This window comes from Camellia sinensis, chromosome 4 (assembly GCF_055761805.1).
Source record: "Camellia sinensis isolate YWXY chromosome 4, ASM5576180v1, whole genome shotgun sequence".
NCBI classification, from domain to species: domain Eukaryota; kingdom Viridiplantae; phylum Streptophyta; class Magnoliopsida; order Ericales; family Theaceae; genus Camellia; species Camellia sinensis.
The window spans coordinates 175,807,616-175,821,786 of record NC_138964.1 but is presented as its reverse complement, the minus strand read 5'-3'; the positions used below and the strand labels follow the sequence as shown (position 1 = coordinate 175,821,786).

At 38.9% G+C, this 14,171-nt stretch overlaps 1 long non-coding RNA gene across 1 annotated transcript; it reads left to right on the top strand.

Annotated features, from left to right (window-relative positions):
- Nucleotides 1-11,175: 11,175 nt before the first annotated feature.
- Nucleotides 11,176-13,823, top strand: LOC145823503 (uncharacterized). Its single transcript, XR_014365785.1, has 3 exons — nt 11,176-11,831; nt 11,966-12,499; nt 13,417-13,823. It is a non-coding gene; the product is annotated as an uncharacterized LOC145823503 (long non-coding RNA).
- Nucleotides 13,824-14,171: the final 348 nt, after the last annotated feature.

The following is a 14,171-nucleotide window of genomic DNA, read 5'->3' as shown; positions in this document are numbered from 1 at the left end:
CTCCCTCAATATACAATTTAGCCTCCGCAAAGTCTGCACAGGCTATGAAGGGTTGAGGATCTGCGTCGATCTCCTCTGTCTCTCCATTGCCCAAGGCCATCATGATTTTCTGATGTAAAGAAGAAGGCACACACTTGTTAGTGTGGATCCAGTCCCTTCCAAGCAAAGCATTGTATTTAGCATTACTGTCGATTACGAAAAATGCTGTCATACAATCCCTGGTTCCCACACTTAAATTAATGGGTAGAATCCCCTGAGCCATTTGTTTATCTCCAGCAAAACCAGCAATGGTTGTGCTGGTTGGTATCAACCTGGGATTCTTTTTCCCTAGTTTCTTCAAAGAAGATTTCGGGAGTAGGTTCACTGCTGCCCCATTGTCTACTAGGACTCGGTTCAGCTGTACCCCATCAAAGAAAGCCTTGATGTACAAGGGCCTGACGTGCTGTGTCATCGAATCCGAGGGGTACTCAAATGGATATGATAGATTGATGCTTACCACCTCTTCACTCTCATATCCATCTTCCATCGGGATGACCATTTCGAAGTTATCTTGCACCATACTTGCTTGTGAATCTTCACTGGAGATCTGAACTGGGTCAGCTTCCTGCCCCTCTTGATTCTCATCTCCAGCTTGAAATTCTTGTGGCAGTATGTGTACCATGTTTACTGATACTGGGGGAAACGAGCCAAACTGGATGGCTGGCTGTACTTGTTTCCCCTCTTGGTTACTTTGGTTGACTCCCTCAGAAACATCCTGCATGATGCATTCTGGTATTTCATCACTAACTGATCCCTTCGAAGGATCTTTCTCAACTGGCTCTTTAGTCAGAAACGTTTGCTCAGCCATGAAGGCTTCAAACATCTCTTCCTCCACAACCTCTTTCTTCTGACTCACGCTAATCTCTTCTTCAGTCTCGCTATCTGTTTCCATCAGAGCTTTCTCCAACCCTACCAAACTGGCCTTTTCTCTGGTTTTCAGTTCAGAATGAACCTTGGCCAACTGTTCTCGGCTGCAGACCACTGTGCTCTGTGGAACTGGCTTTGGAGCATGGTCTGATTTTAGGTTCTTCCTCCCTTCCGTTTTGACTGATGAAGAATTTTCTCCACCTTCCTTCAGATCCTTTTGGTACTGGGTGTACCTGCGCTGAATTTTTCTCCTCTGTGATCTTGAGATGACTGGGATCATGTCGGGTTCCCTCGTCTTTGGGTGTTTAAGCAGTACCCAGTTGTTCGGAGCCACCATAGGAGGCTTGATCATCCTGCCTTGGTTTACAGTATCTCCATAAGCACGTACCTCCCTAGGTTTGTTTTGCATTACAAACCAATCCGGGACCCCAGGTACCCATGAGCTTACTGATTCAGAAGCTGACCTGCCTTTTTCCACCTTCGAAGCCATCTTCGAAACTGGCCGTGAAGGTAAGTGCTTGGTTTTGTCCTCATGTTTTGAATCTGATTCAGACCTTCGATAAGGGTGACCATTTTCTGTCCTGCGTGAAACTGATCTAGGGAGCCAATCTCTGGCTTTGATTCCATGGACTGAACTCCTCTCCAGCTTTCTTTCAGAATGGCTACTCTCCATTCTATAATAGTTATGTGGTCTGGATTCATGCAAGAGTTCCTTGCCTTTGTCATGCATTCTGTTTACCACAGGCTCAACCACTGGTGGTCTCTGCCTATCACTAGCCGGATACGGCCTTTTGTTGTAAGCATTGGTTGATTTAGGACGTCTCTGAACATCCCTGTAGTATTGCTTCCCATCAGTTGGAAGCCCCTTCAACCACTTGTAACTGAGTCTGCACCTGGGGCACATTCTCTGCATCACTGCTGCTTCTAAAGAATCATCATCCAGTGACTCTTCATCAGAACGTTCCATCTGGTGTGAGGAACCTTGTTCAATAACCGGTGGTCTTCTAGTATTCTTCTTGACGTTGGTTTGATTAGCAACATGCATCTGCACATTGACTTCCTCCAATTCTGTCAAGGACAAGTTCTGGAAATCTGATGTAATGACATTGGCTGCTGCCTCTCCAACTTCTGGAAAGGGATCACTGTCAATTCCCATGGCTTTTTCTGTTTTAGCTGAGAACTTCAAACTTCCTTTCCGAATCTGTTCTTGGATCCTGTCTCGAAAAACAATGCAGTTTTTAGTCGAGTGAGACCAAGAATTATGCCATTTACAGTATACTTTTCCTTTCAGTTCATCCGGAGATGGTAGTTTTACTCCTTTAGGCAACTTAAGGAAATTAGCCGCGAGCAAATGATCAAAGATGTCATCTGCTTTTGTTAAATCGAAAGAGTATTTTCTGTGAAAGTCTTTCTTTTTAAACTGCTGGTCTATAGTTGTATCCTTACGAATTAATGCTTCACAGATTACAGGTTCTTTGCCTACAATCTCTGCTGCATCTATTTCATAATTAGGATCTCTATAATATGTCTTATATGATGCATTATTTCGATCTTTTTCCTCTTCTAATAATGTTTCATATCGAGACACCTTATAGGTCAGTTCGACCAAATCTCTGAATTCAGTTGAATCAAACTTCTTTCGAAGCCTGAATTCTAAACCATTTTGAGCCAATCTGACGAATTCTGGCTCTGGCAGGATGACTCTACATTTATTTCGAGCCCTTTTAAATCTGGCAATAAACTGAGTAGCCTTTTCTTCAGGCCTTTGACTCAACCTAGCCAAATCTGCCATAGATACTTCTGGTTCTGATTGGAAGAATTGGGCATGAAATGCCTCTTCCATTTGTTGCCAATTTTGAATGGAGCCAGGTGTAAGGTTGATGTACCATACAAATGCTCCTCCCGTTAGGGAATTTGGAAATAATCTCAGTTTCATATAATCATGGTTAGTGAATTCACCGCATTGAGCAGCAAATCTAGCAATATGTTCTATCGTTGATTGATTTCCAGTCCCATAAAAAAGGGTAAAATCTGGTATCCTGAATCCCCTTGGGTATTCATGTACCCTATCTACCCATTCTGGGTATGGTTTTCTGTATATAGGAGTCTGGACCCCCCGAGCCATTGGTCCACATATCTCCCTAACAATATCAACAATCTGGTCTCTAGGGACCATATTTTGTGCCTGCTGAACCACTACTGGAGGAGCAAACACAGGATTTGGTGGATAAACTTGTGCTTGTGGTCCTCTTGGTCCATAAGGTGGTAAATTTGGGGCTGGTTGTCCTTGCGGTGCAGGTTGCTGTTGAGGGTATGGGTAACCCCTTTGAGCATGACCTGCGAAAGGACCTGCAACAGGTGCTAGGACAGGTGTCGTGTCTCTACCATTTGTAGGAAAACCCTCCAACCCCCCGGGTGTAAATTCGAATAAGGGATTGGTGTACCCTCTTGTGCCAGGTATGGCTTCGAACATAGGATTTGTAACCATTCTTACACCAGTTTCTTGTACTTGGCCAGATCCACCAACTTGTGTGGCTTCATTATTAAGTACTGAGGTATTTTGGCCTGCTATAGGCCTTGAAATGGGTTCATACCAAGACTGAGGTGATGGTCTTTCAAAGTTTTGGGTACTAGTTTGACCATTAGTATGTCCATTAACTTGCATAGGCTGTTTTTCTCTAGCCAATCTTTGTTGAGGGACATTTACAACTTCCTCCATTTGTCTTGTGTTTGTTGGTTGGTGGTTATTCATTCGATCCAAAAAGGATGTTGCCCACCTTTCCATTGTGTTCATTAGTTGTTGTCCCATGGCATTCACTAAACCATCCCATGGATTTGTTGGCATAGTGGACGGTCCAATTCCTTGGTTTTGTCCAATAATATGAACATATGGTTCTTGTCCAGAAGTACTGGTCTGCTCGACCATGGGTTCTGACAATATAGGAGTTTCCACAGGATGTGTTACCACATTATCCTCTGGATTTGGTATTTCTACCTCTCCTTCCACGCCTTCTTCGAAGCGTTCATTTTCTCCTTGTCGTCTTCTTCTAGCCATTTTTAATTAAGTCCCACCGGGCGTGCCAAAAATATATGTTGGCTTTTTGGCTTTTCGAAGAGTATTTTTGTGAATGTGAGCGTGCCAGCAAGGATCAATCAGTCCTTACAGAAATTATAATTGCCAACCAATTATCAGACGATTGTGTTTTAGTTCTTTTCAGCCTCAATGAAGAGGACTTTTACTGGTGGCTTGACTTAGGAGAAATTAAGAGAAATAACAGTAATATGAAGAACAATTGAAGTATTTCATAAAAATGAACACTTACAATGGTCCGAACTCAGCCTCGGAGAGGTTTACAACAGCAATCTACTTGAATCTACTTGAAGCTACTCCTATGAATCGAAGTGCAGTGCGAGTATTTAAAATGCAGGTATTTAAAGAACAGGTATTTAAGGACTGGAAATGTAGATGACTGGAAAGAAAATATATGAAGTAAATGACTGGTTTGTATGATCTGAGTCCGTCCCTCTTTCTGGGGGCTACCCTGCTATTTATACTCGTCAGTGATGACCTTCGAACTGCACTTCGAACTGTCGAACTGCTCCTCCATGATCGCTGGTCATGCTTCCTTACAAGTAGCTCCATTACGCCATTACTGGCAGTTGAGCTTCCCTCTTGTACTTAGATTTGAATATGAGTAACCGTTTGAAGACACGTCATCTTGCATCCCGTTTATTTGATCTAGTGTTACTCGGATCATGTGAGGACCAATGTTTATTGTCACGTGTACGATCAGGATTAAAGGCTTGAATAACCTTCCTTTATTACCCTTACTATGCCACGTGTCGAACTGTAACTGGCTTTTACAAAATATGTAGCCAACAAGCAGTAATGTGTGGTGTTTTCATTGCAGATTTTGTCATTGTATGAGATGGGTGAGTATGTAATGGGTGTGTTTTCTGTGCCAGTTTAGCCATATTTGAATGGTGGTTCGGTTATAATTACAAATGGTGTGTTTGGTAATGTTTATGTTTTTAGTTTATATTTATAAAATTTTATAAATTGATTTTTGTTTATTTTTTGTTTATTTTTAAAAAAACATAAACTACAAACGCGTTTGGTAATTGACAAAATGTTTAAAAAAAATTAAAAATATAAAAAAGAGTGAGAAATAGCAAGTGGTGGCTAGTGGCGGCGGAAGACGATGGTGGAAAGTGGTGACCGTGGGTGGTGAGTAGCTGGTGGTGGTGGGTGGTGGCGGGTGGGCGGCAGCGGTGGTGGTGGTGTTGGTGGTGGGTGACGATGGCGAGTGGTGGGTGGTAACGAGTGGGTGGTGGTGGCGAGTGGTGGGTGGTGGTGGTGTCAGGTGGGTGACGGGTAGGTAGCGGGTGGTAGTGGTGGTGGTGGGTGGTGGAAAGTAGATGGCGTGTGGTGGTGGCGGGCGGTGGATGGTAATGGCGGGTGGTGGGTGGTGACTGGTGGATGGCTGGTGGGTGTTGGTGGTGGTGGCAAGGGGTGGGTGGTGGCGGGTCGGTGGTGGTGGGTGGGTGGGTGACGGTGGCGGGTGGTGGGTGGTAACGAGTGGGTGGTGGTGGTAGATAGGTGGCGGATAGCGGGTGGTGGTGGGCGGTGGCGAGTAGATGGCGGGTGGTGGTGGTGGTAGTGGTGGTGGGTGGGTGGGTGACGGTGGCGAGTGGCAGGTGGTAGCGAGTGTGTGGTGGTGGTGGGTGGTGGCGACAGGTGGGTGGTGGGTGGTGGTGGTGGTGGTGGTGGTGGTGGGTGGTGTTGACAAGTAGGTGGCGGGTGGTGGTGGCAAGTAAGTGGCGGGTAGTGGTGGCGGGCGGTGATGGGTGGTGGGTGGCGGCGGCAGGTGGGTGGCGGGTGGGTGGTGGTGGTGGTGTTGACAAGTAGGTGGCAGGCGGTGGTGGCAAGTAAGTGGCGGGTGGTGGTGGCAAGCGATGGTGGATGGTGGATGGTGGCAGGTGGGTAGTGGTGGTGGTGGCGAGGGGTGAGTGGTGGTGGCGAGTGGGTAGCAGGTGGCTAGTGGCGGGTAGTGGCTGGTTGGTGGTGGTGGTGGGTGGTGAGTGGTGGTGGGGGGTGGGGGTGGTGGGGGAAGACGGTGGTGGAAAATGGTAGCAGGTGGTGGCTAGTGTTGGGTGGTAAAAAAAAAAAAACTCAAAATGAAAACACATTTTTTGTGTTTTCATTTTTTGGCCAAATTTATAAACTGAGACCACTGATTTATAAATCAAAAATTTTTCCAAACAAGTTTTTATTTGAGTTTTTTAAATTTTTGTAAATATAAACAGAAAACTGAAAACGTAAGTGTTACCAAACAGCACCAAAGAATTTGATGAACAACCTTATGGTCTGTTTGGCTTTATATCAAAGCAAGAAAGTCAGTTTCAAGTGGTTAAAATCACTGATCTAAGCCTAACCAGGGGTAACCTCTAGAATTAGATCCTAAAGGGCTGAGGCTCCAAAAGTTACCACTAGATAGTTACTACACAATAAGGTTATTCAACCATGTAACGGTAAGTCACTAATCTAATTAAAGGCAAGAGTGGCTTTTCTTTTCTTCTTCATATCTGATTAACCCAAGGTTGTGACAACCTGATAAGATTAGGTCCACGTTTGACAGTCTCTTGGATTAATTATTTGGGCGACAGCGCATATATGATTGATAGGACGAACCTTTTAGATTCGGGCAAATTTTATTAAGGAATGTGAGTTCAAATTTTCATCTGTGTGTAAGTCCGCGACTTACCATTATATAGTTAAGTGACTCTACTGTGTAATACCACATAAGGTGACCTCTGCAGTCTCAACTCCTTAGGTTCTAACTCTAAATGTCACCCCTCTGTGGTCAAACCTTTTTGTATCTCAGATTTTTCTCCTTTTTTTTTTTTTTTTGGAGAGAGAGAGACAGAGAGAATAAGTAATTTGGGAATACATATTACTATTTTCTGGACAAATTGTGCTCCTTCTCATTCTAAAGTTATAATGGAGGATTTTCATTGTATTATCAAAGAATTTATAATGATTCTTTTTAAATTTAAAATATTAATAAATTTTCATGATTATTTCACAACCCTTAGATAATGTAATGGACATCCTCCTTACAATTATGGAATGCAAAGGATCTTAGTCCCTTTCATACTTCATTTTCAGGCATTCTCATGATTATTTCACAATCCTTAGATAATATAATGGACATCCTTTTTACAACTATAGAATGTAGAGGATCCTCGTCCCTTTCATACTTCAGTTTGCAGGCATTACTTTAAGCTCGCAATAATAATTCAAACTGTTTTTCTTATACCTCTCACAACAAAGATTGTTTGTGCAAAAAATTAGTTTCATCAAATATCAATTAATAGATAAACAAATACATTTTTTTTTTATAAAATCAATTATTTAAGTTTAAACTCGTAATCGCCATTTATTTTAAAAATAAAATATAATTTTTTTTGTTATGTGTTTAGTAATGTTTAATAAAATTGATTTTTTTACGTAACCCATCTTTAGTGCTGGGTTTATGAATTGAACATTTTAAATCATTACCTAAGAAAAGATCCACAAAATAGAATATAAAATATGAGGAAATTGCAAAACATGAAAAGATTAAAAATATATCTATATAATAAAACAAAAAGGTTTTTGAAAATATACAAAATGTCTCACACATACATTTTGTTTGAATGGCCCATATCAACTCTTTTAAATGTCAATGGTTGAGATGACTTTCATTCCCATCCAAACATTTGTTCCCCTCAGCCTTCCACCTACCCACGTCTCCTTTCCCATTCCCTCTTTTCTCTCTCTCTCTCTCCCCCTATGTTCTTCTTCTTGAACAGAACCTTTTCCATCTCTCTCTATCTCTCCCCTCAAAACTTTCCTCTGTTGCTCCTATCTCTTTCATACTTTCATACGCTACTCTCTCTCCCATATCCATCGCGACCACCGACTACCTCTCCTTGCAACAACCACTGCCATTGCAACACCGACGACTGTTCACTTTTATTACCTTTGGAATGCAGATAATCATAGAGTTCGTGTCTTGACTCGATCTAGATCTAAAGCTCAAGTAATTTTTCCGGGTAAGAAAGTAATGATTACATTTGTCTGCATAAATCCTTACAAGATGTTAGTATATGACATTAGTGATATAGTAGAGCAAAACTACATCTGAGAGACACAGCGTCTGGGTTTGGGTGCATGAGTGCTGTTTTTCAAGTCTTTGATTTCCATCAGTTTCAGTTTGCATTGCACCAACAAGTACCCCCTTTTAAGCCTGATCTTGACGCTTTTCTTCCTGAAGAACCCACTCTCCTCAAAGGTAAGTCTCTCTCTCTCTCTCTCTCAGAGCAAGAAGAATAAGATTTGAGTTATGGGTATTGTGCAAATGCAAGGGTAGAGGCACCAAGGAACAACTTGGAGATGGATCAGGATGACCATTTCAGGGAAGCTGCTTCATTTCCATCAAGAATGACAGAGGAAGAAACTTTAAATATTCCAATAAGATATTTGTTGTTGTGTGTTAGTTACTATCATTTCTCTTTTTCAAAATTTTTATAATATGTATTTTTATATTTCCCAGGTTTAAAAATTTTAAAAATAAAAAAGTTGTTTTCATAACGTAGGTAATGATGATGGTAATAATATATATATATATATATATATATATTGGACAATTAATCTGTATTGTTATTGGTTTTGAAAATCCAGATGGGTATTCAAATCAAAACAAGTGTAGTTGGATCAAAAGTTGGAGCTCCAAAGGTAAGAACAGATGATTTATTTTTTCCCCTTCTCTCTCTGTTCTTTTCCTTCATTTCATGAATACATACATTTTTAGGGTTATTTATAACATTCTTGGGTTTGATTGGTACATTCATGAATACATTGATATATTTTTAGTTTCATCATCTGGGTTTAAAATTAGGTTCATTGGGGCTTGCAATCTGTGTAATTTGGGGTATGTTTTTATTATAATTGGGGTAAATGTTTCATTACATGTACATTTACACTCACTTTTTAAACCCAGATGTTTGAGTGTAAATGTAATGATACTCACTTTTTAACAAACACTGATGCATTGATACATTGGGGCTTACAATCTGGGTTTGAGTGTAAATGTAATGATACATTGATACATACATTTATATATTTTTAATGTAACAAACACTTAAAAAGTGAGTGTAAATATTTTAACCGTGCCAATGTTATGTTTCATCATCTGGGTTTGATATATTTTTCGTGTGTATTATGAAAACTCAACATGATATGTATATACGTGTGTATTATGATTTATATGTATAATGGTATAGTAATTTGTCTTAATTTTATAGCCTTTAGTTTGAGTCTGTGTTTTGAGACAATTTAGAGATTTATTGCTTAGATGAGCTACTGGAATATGTGTTTGAGTTTATGTATAAGCTGGGTTTCTACTCATTAGTTTATCACCGCATTGTGCTTATGGAAAATTTCAATTATGTTTGTGTCTCATTAGCACATGTCTAATGTATATGAAGTTTTATAGGACTACATTTTTTTGAATATTTGTCACACAATTTTGATTTTTAAAAATGCCTTCAGAATTGCTAACTGAATGAATAAACATGTCACATTCAGTTAATAACTGCTAATCAGTTTTCAAAACCAACTCATGTTTCTTAGTAAGCAATCTAGGTTTTTCTAGGATGTGGGCTGATTTTTGAATTCGGCCTCTTAGGCAAGTGGTTGTTTTAGATAAAAATGTATTACTCTGATCCATAAAGAGATAATAGTGAACATTGATGGATGCTAGAGGGAAATCACTACAGAGGAGCTTAATCTTTCCCTCTAAATATTTTGAGAAAGAAATTCGATTTTGTTTGATACTTATTATTTTCTTTCTTTCTCTTTTTGGATATTAATTAGCAAATTTATTAAGGGTCAATATTTCTTTAATTCTCACCCACTCACCTTCTTTTCCCCCGTCTTTTTGTTCACTTATGCAATCTCTCTCTTTCTCTCTTGCCTACATTCCTTCCGCTTTCCTTTTTATTTTTTTTTATTTTTATTTTCCTGCCTATCTTTTTCCCCCACCTTCTTTTCCCCCATCTTTTTTTTTTTTGAATTGTGATGGGACTGTTGTCCCTGTGTCAAAATGTGAACCGTTAGATTAAATCAATCCAGCAGCTAAGAAATGTCCAAGAGACATTATATTTCAATGGTGGATTTACAATCCTACGGTGTTCAAGAGAAGTGTTTCTTTGTTTTGATTCAAGAGTAGATCTCTTCTTCCCTTCCTTTCATCCATCTCTCTCTCTCTCTCATTCAAGAGCAGATCGGCGACTTCGCAGATGGAGAGTTTGTTGGGTGCTAGCCTTGCTAGATCGGTAGGTCCAAATCGGCGTGATCGCGGCAACAAATCAGTGAGGTTCACTATATTTGTTCATCTCCAAATTTTTTTTTGTGTGTAGCCTTGCTACCATCCCTTTGTTTTCTTTGTGTGTATATATATTGAAGCCACAGAGATCATCACTTTGTGTATACATATTGAAGAGTTTGTTGAATACTTGAATTTGTTGAATACTTGAACGAGAATGGCATCATTCAAAAAGGTTAGTTGAATGACTGGAGCCAGAAATGTTGATGTTGTGGTGTATGATATGATGAAGTGTGTCCGATTTAGGTCGATTCCGAGTTGTTTTACCCTATGATATCCTTTTCTCTTTTTTCTTTTCGTAGTTTTTTTTTTTGGGGTGGTGGCAAAATAAGACAAACTCATAGTCAATGGCACACTTGGCTAAAATTGAAGAACAATTAAGTTATTGTTAACTGTAGGACTTGAATCAATTTCGTGGAATGTGGATTGTTGTGGTGTTTAGAGTGATAACATGATTTGGTGTTATGTGTACTCAAGAAATGGATGGTGGATCATATGCTCATTTCAGTTACTCAGTTGGAGTATAGTAATTAATTTTGAATAAATTTGCCAAATTAATTGGTTTTAAATTTTGGTGATGTTGATGCTGTGTGCTACTGCTGTGTGCTTGCTGTTGTGTGCCTAGATTGCTGCTTATTAAAAAGCATCTCATCTGGTGTAAACAAACTTTATTAATATGATGTGCATCCTTTTAAGAGTGGACATTATTAATTTTCCCTAATATATGAGAAATCAATACATGATAAATCAATATTTAGCCAAGAGAATGCATTAAAAAAATATATATATTCAAAGAACAAGATTGAAACCTTAAACAAATAAACTATGGGATTTATGTTAACTGTAGGACTTGAATCAATTTCATAAAACTAATTAGGATACAAGTTTGTAAATATGGAGAAGCTATTCTTACTGCTAATACATTGGAGAAGTTGTTCCTTAACTCCCATGAAGAAGGTTTTGATTGGGTGAATGTTTTGATTGGATATCCTTATCTCTTTTTTCTTTTTTGTCTTTTTTCTTTTAGTAGTTTTTTTTTTTTTTGGTGGTGGCAAAATAAGAAAAACTCACAGTCAGTGGCACACTTGGCTGAAATTGAAGAACAATTAAGTTATTGTTACCTGTAGGACTTGAATCAATTTTAGGGAATGTGAATTGTTGTGTTGTTTAGAGTGAGAACATGATTTGGTGTTATGTGTACTCAAGAAATGGATGGTGGATCATATGCTCATTTCAGTTACTCAGTTGGAGTATAGTAATTAATTTTGAATTAATTTGCCAAATTAATTGGTTTTAAATTTTGGTGATGTTGATGCTGTGTGCTACTACTGTGTGCTTGCTGTTGTGTGCCTAGATTGCTGCTTATTAAAAAACATCTCATTTGGTGTGTTGGTGGAGAAATTATTGTATGTGATATTCCAATTGAAGACTACAACATGAACTGGAAAATCAGAGTGAAGAAACAGTACAATTGGGATCTGAGACTGATCAACGGTATGGTGTATAAATGAATCTTTTATATGTTTTATTACTAAAATACATTTGCAGGTACGTGATCAGTTCTCTTTCTAAAGTCTTTAAACCACATTTCTTTCTAACGGAAACAAATTTTGATGGTAATTTGACAGGGCTGTGATGATGGGTTTAATGCTTCATGTAAATGCTAAACAGTTGATTAGAATGGAAAGGTATAAAGATGCATTAGAAGTGCTTCCCATGGGAGAGGTTAGTATCTGGTGGACTACATGCCAAAACAAAAAGAGTAGGTTTTTGTGATATAATTGTGCGTGGATAAATACTCAATTTAATTTATGGCCTTCCACTTTTAGCTTGGGTTTTATATACCAAATTCAAGAACTACTCCAAATGATGGCCTAGAGGAAGGATAACGTAGGGTGTTAGCCTGAGCTGCTTTCTTCATAAATTTTCCTGCAATAAGATGTTGATGGTCATCAATTTTTTTGATGTAGCTCTTCCTTGCTTGAGCACCCTTTGTTCTTCATCTTCCTGGAAATGTATATGTATTAATAATCAAGCTGACAGGAATTGAGTTTTGCTAGTTTGCAAAAGATCTTGCTGTAGAAGCCCTTTGTAGAAATGAGAATGACACTCAGAAGGCTTTGGATGATTTGACAAATCCAGAATCTAATTCTGCCATACAGGTAAGTTATCATTACTTGAATATTTTCTTTGGTTGAGTAATCTCAGAATTGTTGAAAATATATAAAATGTATTAGAGATACACTTCATTTTAATGGTTTAGATCAATTTAGATCAATCCTAATCAATATCTAACGGTTGAGAGTAATTTGTTTCCCGCCCAAACACACACACACACTCTCTCTCTCTCTCTTCCACGTCTCCTCCCCCTCTCCCTTTCTGTTGCACGTCTCCTCCCATTCTATCCTTATCTCTATCTCCCTCTTTGCTCCTCTTCTTTGTCTCCCCCTTCTCTCCGACTGGCTTCAATTCGCAACCCTCCCACCAAATTTCTGCCTCTCTCCCATTCTCTCTCAGTGGCTTCTCGCAACCCTCCCAGCCTTCTCTCCGACTGGCTTCAATTTGCAACCCAAACCCCAATTGGAGCTCTCCGGGTTCGTTTTCTTCGCTTGCCATTTTTAGTTTACTTTGAATTGCAATTTCAGATTTTTGCCTCTCCCCCCTTCTCTCTCAGTGGCTTCTCGCAACCCTCCCAACCTTCTCTCCAACTGGCTTCAATTCGCAACCCGAACCCCAATTGGAGCTCTCCGGGTTCGTTTTCTTCTCTTGCCATTTTGAGTTTGCTTTGAATTGCGATTTCAGGTTTTGCTTGAAATTTCAGACCAATTGGAGCCCTCCGTGTTTTGTTTTCTTAAATATTTTTTTGCTCTAATGGGAATGTTTTTTGATATGTATAATTGGGTTCATTTAGTTATTTGCGTCATTGATCTATGATCAAAGTCTGAATCAAATATAACACTATTGTCCCTGTCATTGTTGTTGATTTTTATGCATCAGTTAGATTTTATAAATGTGTTGATTTGGTTGTCTGCATTCAAAGATCAGTGATCAAAGTTTGAATTGAATATTTTGCTTGAAGTTTCAGATTTTGCTTGAAATTTCAGACCGATTGGAGCTCTCCGGGTTCGTTTTCTTCTTTCATTGTGGAGTTTACTGGAGTTTTCACTGATAAGGAAAAGGCTGCTGCCCACTTGAAAGTTTGATTTAATTTCTTATTTGTTTTTTTGTTTTCTTAAATATTTTTTTGGTCTGATGGGAATGTTTTTTGATATGTATAATTGGGTTGATTTAGTTGTCTACATCATTGATCTGTGATCAAAGATTGAATCGAATATAACACTATTGTCTCTGTCATTGTTGTTGATTTTTATGCATTGGTTAGATTTTATAAATGTGTTGATTTGGTTGTCTGCATTCAAAGATCAGTGATCAAAGTTTGAATTGAATATAACACTATTCTCTATCATTGTTATCGGGTTGATTTAGTTGTCTGCGTACAATGATCATTGAAGTTTGAGTTGAATGTAACGCTATCTCTATCATTGTTGTTGATTTTTGTACATCTTGCTTAGTCTGGTTGAAGTTTAAGTTTGCTTTGAAATCCTTGACTTGGGTTCATTTCTGTTTATCATCATTTTCTAGTTTCATCTTTGGGACTCTTTATAAATTTGCTGATCAACATTTGAGTCTTAGATAATAGTTTTTGAGTCTTTCTCATTACTCAAATTTTAAAATCACTAAATGATTCCCCCTAATGATCATTGTTCGAGTTATTTTTTAAAACAGGTTCAAGAACCAAACATGCTGTCAAGAACCAAACAGTTATTTTTAAAA